Raw genomic sequence first — 7,528 nt, forward strand, 5'->3', positions numbered from 1 at the left:
ACCTTCAAGGCTAATCAACACGGAATATTATGAAGATAACATAACGAATCTGTGCTATGAAATAAATGGTCTGAGCAACAGCAATCCCTGTTCAGCAACCTATTAATGCTATGTATATTAACTGCTTACCATACAACTGTCACATGGGAGGCAGAACAAGAAAAATAACAGTGAAATTTTCCCAATTGGTTTGACTACAGGAACATCAGTGCCTGCTTTGGGTAAGCCTAGATGACATCAGCTATTAGCATCTTCTTGCCTAGACTTACACTTCCTCCACCTTAGTTGCAGTATAAAGAGATTTCAGAAATACAAGGTCTGGTCTGGAGAATCATAGAAGATAAAGAAAGAAAAACTGGTCCTACCTCAGTTTTCATTTTTAACTCCAAAGGAAGCACAGTTTCTAGTTCTGAGAAGTTTAACTTCTTACCAAAATTAGGACATGCCTCACTGTGACAGAAATACAGTAACTCCTTGCATGTGACATTCTTTAACTTTTAATATTGGTCACAAATCCATAAGCAAGAGGCATTAACACTTCCTATTCCAAGCAAAAGCAGAAAACTTAAAGACAAACAGGACACAAAGAGATATGTATAAATTTAAGGGCAGCACTAACTCTGGCAATCACCTGATTAAGTCTGCATGAGAGTGCATAAATGCTGTCTCAGTAATTCCTAAACTGGAAGCAATAAAAGACAGTTGAATTTTAAAATAACTTATTTTAGAAAACAAATTTTTATTTAGAGAACAAAAGTAGTGATAAATCACTTTCCTCAATAAACTGCTGCAGAACTTAATTAAAATGTGTTCCTTAGTTTTCTTTGGCATCCAACTTTCAGATAACAGATATTATCTTACAATGCATTCATGTAAAAGTACAGCAGTAAATTTTTTTTAGATAAATTGACAGAAACTGGAAGCAGCCTTTTTGGAATATTGCCTCACATCCACACCGTAAAGAAGGCAGCATTAGCATTACTTGTCCTCAAGTTCATGTTAGCATCTGATATCTGCAAGGTTTTGCATTCCAGTAGCTAGCATGTGTCACAACTCATGCCCATCTGCCTTTCACTGTGAGCATTACCAAGTCCAGATAGATTAACTCTAGGCCAGAAGTCCAAAACATGCTCCCATTACATCTTTATTCTGTGATCCAGAGAGATCTATTTTCTCATAAACATAAAAGCTCTTAAATTCTCAGTATTTCCTCTCCAGATTTCTTACATGATGAAAAACAACTAACACTTTGATATGCTAGAACAGACCAAAATCCGTAAACTCAGAAGGATTGAGATTGCAAGAGTTCTATAAGTGAAAGCAGGAGAGAGAAATATTTTTGGTTTCCAACAACCCAGTTTTTCCTACAGACCCCCTTATCCTCTCCTGGTCCCAGACACTGAATTTCCTCTCTCTTACCACCACATTCATATTGGTTTCCTCTCCTGTCACAAAACAGGGTAAAGGTTGCCTTTGCCATTTCAGGTGGGTGCAAAGGGAGAAGGAATTGGTGCTGCAGCAAAGAACTAGGGGTCTTGCTCCAATTTATAGGAGGGAGATGAGGTTCTTTTAATATCTGTATACCCAGTGTGAGATTAAGAAACAACGGAAGCGGGTAGGCGAGGAAGTCGCGGAGCCAATCCTCGAAGCAGCAGCAGCGCTCAGGCAGCAGGCACAGGAAAGTTCCACAGCATGCAGGAGTCACCTCATGAGGAATCTGATGGTCAGGAATCCTTGATCTGCTTCATGAGGAATCCATTGCCAAAAACCTCTGTTCTGCTTCATGAGGAATCTGTTGCCAGAAGCCTCCGTTCTTCTTCATGAGGAATCTGCTGCCAGAAAACCTATCCTCATGGTTTTCAGTTCTTCTTTTATCCGCCTTGTTCTCCTGCCTACCTGACAAGGATGGGCCTTGAGCAAGAGTCATTGAGTACCCCCTGAGATGGCCATCATCCTAAGATAAGTCCACACAAAGGAGCACTTCACAGCTATTTAGCTGCAGCTCATCTCGCTCTCATTGCCCCTGGCCTTGTCCATCTGCGTCCCCCAGAAAAAGGATCTCACAACCTTTGCCCAGGACTTGCCTGAACTTGTTCATCTGTGTCCTTCAGGCAAAGGATTTCGCAATCCTTGCTCGGGACTTAACAAGTCCATCTGTGTCCCCAGCAAGCTTTGAGACACAGACGTTAGCAGAATAATATCTTACACTAGGCAACACGTGCCGACACCTCCCTTAGCAGAAGTGGGCAGTTATGAGCCACTCACTGCATGTACTGCTCTCCTAGCTGTCCTCCATGCCCTAGCTTAGATAGGGAAGGCAGCCCACTGCCGTGGGCAACTCCAGGCTTTGCCTATGTCTGTAAATTGCCCTGCAGCTACACTCATGTAGATCTTCTGCTGTCAATGACCTAGAGCTGTGTGTGCTGGGATGAATTCACCTCTGCTGCACGTCGCATTAGAGCTATTTAGTACTGGCAATTTCTATATTTATAACACAACAGCAGAAACCTATGTGCTCTGAGGTCCCTGGACTCACACATCTGTCTTCTAGAATTACTTGTCATCAAGGTGTCAAACCCAGGAACATCAGCATGACAGTTTGTTAAAATTGGCAAGTTAAAAGATTCTGCAAAGTCAACACTCAAATGACTTATTAACCACTCATTTTAATAATTTAAGTTTGAGTGAGTTCATTGCACATGGAAGTGCAGGGTCTAACAACTAAAAGAAGTTACTCGCAGTGCAAAAGCCTTTTGCAAAATCATGGCAAAAAGTCTGGTTCTGAATCTCAGTTTCAGCTAAGACTGCCTCACATTTGCACTAGTCCTGGTCAACTCCTACACAGTCAAAATATGTGAAAATTGTGTGATTTAGATATGCTTTCATTTCATACCATTATTTTATTTGCAGCTGTTCTATAAAGACTCAGGTGGTTTCTGCCCTGACATGCACAGTTTGTGGTGCATAGCCACAGTCTTCAGCAATCATAAGAGGATATTACACGTAGTGCTCTCATTTCTCAGCTGCTTGCCTGGTACCAAATTGAGAAGACCCCAGTTTCTGGCAATCTTTTACAAGCACAGAATGGATTAGTTTTGAAGGAACATAAATATCATCTAGTTCCAACCACCCCACTTTGGGCCAGCTTGCCAACCACCAGATCAGGGTGCCCAGAGACCCACCAGGGAAAGACATCAAGAAAATTTTCATTGTGGATACAAAGAGCCTCAGGTGTACAACCTCTAGACTCAAAGCCAGAATACTCTATTACAAGAAAATATTTTTACTTAATACATGTATGTATTTCTAAGTCCCAAGACAGTTTTCAAAAGTCCACTAAAACAGAAAGTGAATGTTTGAAATTTTTGCTTCTCACAACTCACTGACTCACAACTGAATTTGACTTCACATTCTCATATTTCTTTATATTCGTTCAAAGGATCTGGAAGTCTTCCACCAAAGGAGCAACTACTAAAACAAGTGATTCATCCAGGTGAGGTTATTCTATTCAGACTGAACAGAACTGCAAAGGAGATGATGTCAGGAAAAATGGACTGTGCTTCAGTGTCATTTCCTCCATTGCATCTCACATAGCCTATTAAAAAAAAAAAAAACAACAAACAGATGAAGTTACAATCCCTGTAAGGACAGGAGGCAGTTGATATAGTAGTCTTTAATCAGTTTCAGATCACCCAAGAAAAGTAGTGGTCATAAATCAGTAATAAAGAAGGATTAGCTTACTCTTTTCCAAAGATCAGGGCTTGCTAGAAACTCTCAAAGGAGGTGATCTCCAGGTAGAGATGCTTCCCTTATGGGTGCCAGCTCTTAACATGAGGTTAAGGAGTTTCTGGTCACTTAGGGACCTCCTGGTCACACAGGTGAATTGCTTCCACCTGTGCTCCCAAGGCTGGTTATGCCCCTTCACCAGATGCTCAATCAGCAGTTCAGGCTGTGACAAAGGTTCCCATACAACGCCTAACAGTCTTGGCTAATGCTAGGAAACCTGTCCTCTGCTACTGCATGCAGAGGTGAGCACTATGTACTGGAAATGATTTGACTAAAACCAGTATTCCCTGCACCACTAAACCAGGAATTCTTTCCCATGTTTCCACATTGTAGCGAAGGTCTGTGATTAAAACGGTATGAAAAAGAGTTTTTATTTGGAACAAATTCTAGGATTTTAATATTTGTCTTCAACTTCAGCATCTCAGAAGTGTCTAAGAATTCCCTTAGCCAGAAATATCAACATAAACTTCTGCAAGTGCTTAATTCTGCTTATTCCTCTCCTTCATAAGTGAAAATAGATTGTTTCTTTTGTTGTAAAATGACCAATCAAATGGAAATACCTCAGAAAAAAAAAAGGAAGCCACAGAAACAAGGAAGTCATGGTTTTTACAGTTTATATTTAATTAAACATTATTTACCTGATGTAAACTACCCTGTTTATTGACAGCTTGTCTTAATGCTCATTACAAGTAGATCATATTGCAGCGTTAAAAAAAATAAAAGCAAAACAACTTTTGCAAAGCACAGATTAAGAACTGCATCACTGAGCTTTGAGTAGAAAGATTTGCCTTGGAACACTATATTTATAAGCTTTAATAGGTCTACTCTACTTTGTAAGTGGTTGATATTTCCTGCAGTCAGACACTGAAATGACCTTTGCTAAATTGCTTACAGTTAAATGATTTGCCTTTGCTTTTTAGATTTCTAAGCAACATTTTTTTTCACCATGATAACGCAAATTCCATTTCAAGTGGAATATTTCAGCATATATTCAGTCACAAGGCTCCTATCATTCTGATATGGCTAAAAGCACTGCACATTTAACAACATTTTTCTGTACCTGAGATTGGAATGTGATTCTCAGAACAATCAGACCTCTCAGGCAAGCTGGCAAACATAGATCTTTTCTGCTGGTTGTACATTTCTGATTGCAACATTCTGCTTTCTCAAGGTGATAAACCATAGGATAATCAATATTTTTTTTTTCTTAATTATGAAGTATATTTCATTCAAATTGTGCCAGTTTTAGTATGAAATGATAGCATCCTTGAAGAGACTCCTTTGCACAGAAGATTTGTGAATCATCCAGAAGATGAACGAGAGTTCTGCTGGATATATTCTACCATCTCTGGCAGGAAATCTATGTCTTTTCTACAAGACAGAATATCAAATAAGCAAAGACAGCAAAATCCTATAAAATTGCAGCTCAGCAATTAACTTAAGCAAGTGATTAACTTAGCATAAGTGGACTGAAAATTTCACCTCCTTAAGAAACGTCTTTGTCTGTCATAATGCAAGTGATATGGGGCACAATTCTTTCTGACTGCTACATGAGTGACTTGTGCATTAATAGGACAGATTCATAGGCCTGCTCTCAGAGTTGAGTCAAACTGGGTGGTATTACCTTATTAATTATTAATAGGTATATTACATACCTATACATGTCTTGACTTTTATTTTTCAATGCCAGCAGCAAGGGTGGCAGTGTTGTGGTTCATAATATAGTATTAAAAAAAAAAACAAAAAAAACTGTGGTGAAATTCAACTGACACCTCTGTTGAAGTAACTAATTACAAATGAAAGCTGTTGGCTGCTTGGACAACATTGGTATTCAAACAGTGTTTATGTTACCCTCATAACACATGGATTGTTTAGTGGTTTCTGCAGCTAGGTAAATAACAGTCTTTCAGTTCCCAAGGCTTAAAAATAGACTGACATTCCTCTGAAGCACTAGTGAAGTGTTATGCCCACCTAATGAAAGGAAGATGTCTTCATGAACTTAGATCAGGCTTTGGCAAGCTGCAAGTACAGGACTTTGTAGCTCCTGCCATTGCCAGTTAGCTTGGTTCTGGGAATTGCTCACCGATGCCCCTGATTTTTGTGTCTCAGGCTTTCCTCCTTTAAACTAGATTGTATCTTCTTGAGAGACTGCTGGCTAGCTGGCAAAATACAATTTGTAAAAAACAATTTTTCCTCAAGGACAAAATCCACCTTGATAACTTTAAAAAAAACGAACTAAAATTTAAATGTTTCAGCTCCACCAACTCCAAATGCTTCTTTTTCTTTTAAAACCACCAGTGTCAAAATTCACCTTCATGCCTTGCTTTCAAATTATTTGTTTTGAAATAGGAATGAATGTATTAAGAATGTTAAAAGAAGAAAAATCTAAAGTCTTTTAATTCCCCAAGCAAAACATTTACACACAGAATCACAGAACTGTAGGGGTTGGAAGGGACCTCCAGAGATCATCGAGTCCAACCCCCCTGCCAAAGCAGGTTCCCTACAGTAGGTCGCACAGGTCGGCATCCAGGCAGGTCTTGAACATCTCCAGAGAAGGAGACTCCACCACCTCCCTGGGCAGCCTGTTCCAGTGCTCCGTCACCTCACTGTAAAGAAGTTCTTGCGCATGTTTGTGCGGAACTTCCTATGCTGCAGTTTCCAGCCGTTTCCCCTTGTCCTGTCTCCACTCACCACTGAAAAGAGTCCATCCTCGCCAATCTGCCCCCCCACACCTTAGATATTTATAGGCCTGGATCAGATCCCCTCTCAGTGTTCTTTTCTCGAGGCTGAACAGACCCAGTTCACTCAGCCTTTCTCCATAGGAGAGATGCTCCAGGCCCTTCACCATCTTTGTGGCCTCTGCTGGACTCTTTCCAAGAGATCCCTGGTTTTTTTTGTACTGGGGAGATGCAGTACTCCAGATGAGGTCTTACCAGGGCAGAGTAGAGGGGGAGGATCACCTCCCTCGACCTGCTGGCCATGCTGTTTTTAATGCACCCCAGGATGCCATTGGCCCTCTTGGCCACAAGGACACACTGCTGGCACAAACTGACACAAACTAAAACATTAATAGATAAAAGAACTGATTTTCATTTCAAGGATTCTAAGCAAGTTTTCCTTGCATTTTGTAAGCACAAAAATGTTTCATGAATAAATTTCTCAGAATTTTCCTTCCCAGTCCTATTGTCAATATTTCCTTCCTCCTATCCCTTTTTTACACCTTCTATTGCATAGCCTGCAAAATCTTGTGAACAGAGGCCATCTCCTACCATATATATACATAGTGCCTATTACAATTAAGTTCTAAGAAGAGTCAAGGTCTGTCACCAACGGCATAACACATCTGAAGCATACATATGCATCAACAGCAGGTTGTTTTAAGTCTGAACAAAGCGGAAATCTTCCACGTGTGTCCTCAGGGAGCAATGCCCCATTACAGTACCTCCTGACCTCAGAATCTTGCCTGGCACACTTTAGTATAACACCCTGGGGCTTTCACGCCAGTTAAGTTAAAGACTTGTATGCTGCTTCTCCATGCATTTAATTCTCAGCTCTCCATTTCCCAAAGGAAGGTCTTAGGCTGCTATGGCTAGAATTGACCTGAACTGTGATTCACCCTGTGACAATGGCCTCTCTGAGGAAAACTTTTCACTCAGTTGTTCTCCCTGCTACAAGAATTCCCAAGCTATAACCTTTTCCATGTCCTTTCCCCAGGAGCTCAAAAGTAGCAAGTCATGATAAG

Source organism: Lagopus leucura, unplaced genomic scaffold (genome assembly GCF_019238085.1).
Source record: "Lagopus leucura isolate 7727_CA_CO unplaced genomic scaffold, USGS_WTPT01 Super-Scaffold_739, whole genome shotgun sequence".
Taxonomy (NCBI): domain Eukaryota; kingdom Metazoa; phylum Chordata; class Aves; order Galliformes; family Phasianidae; genus Lagopus; species Lagopus leucura.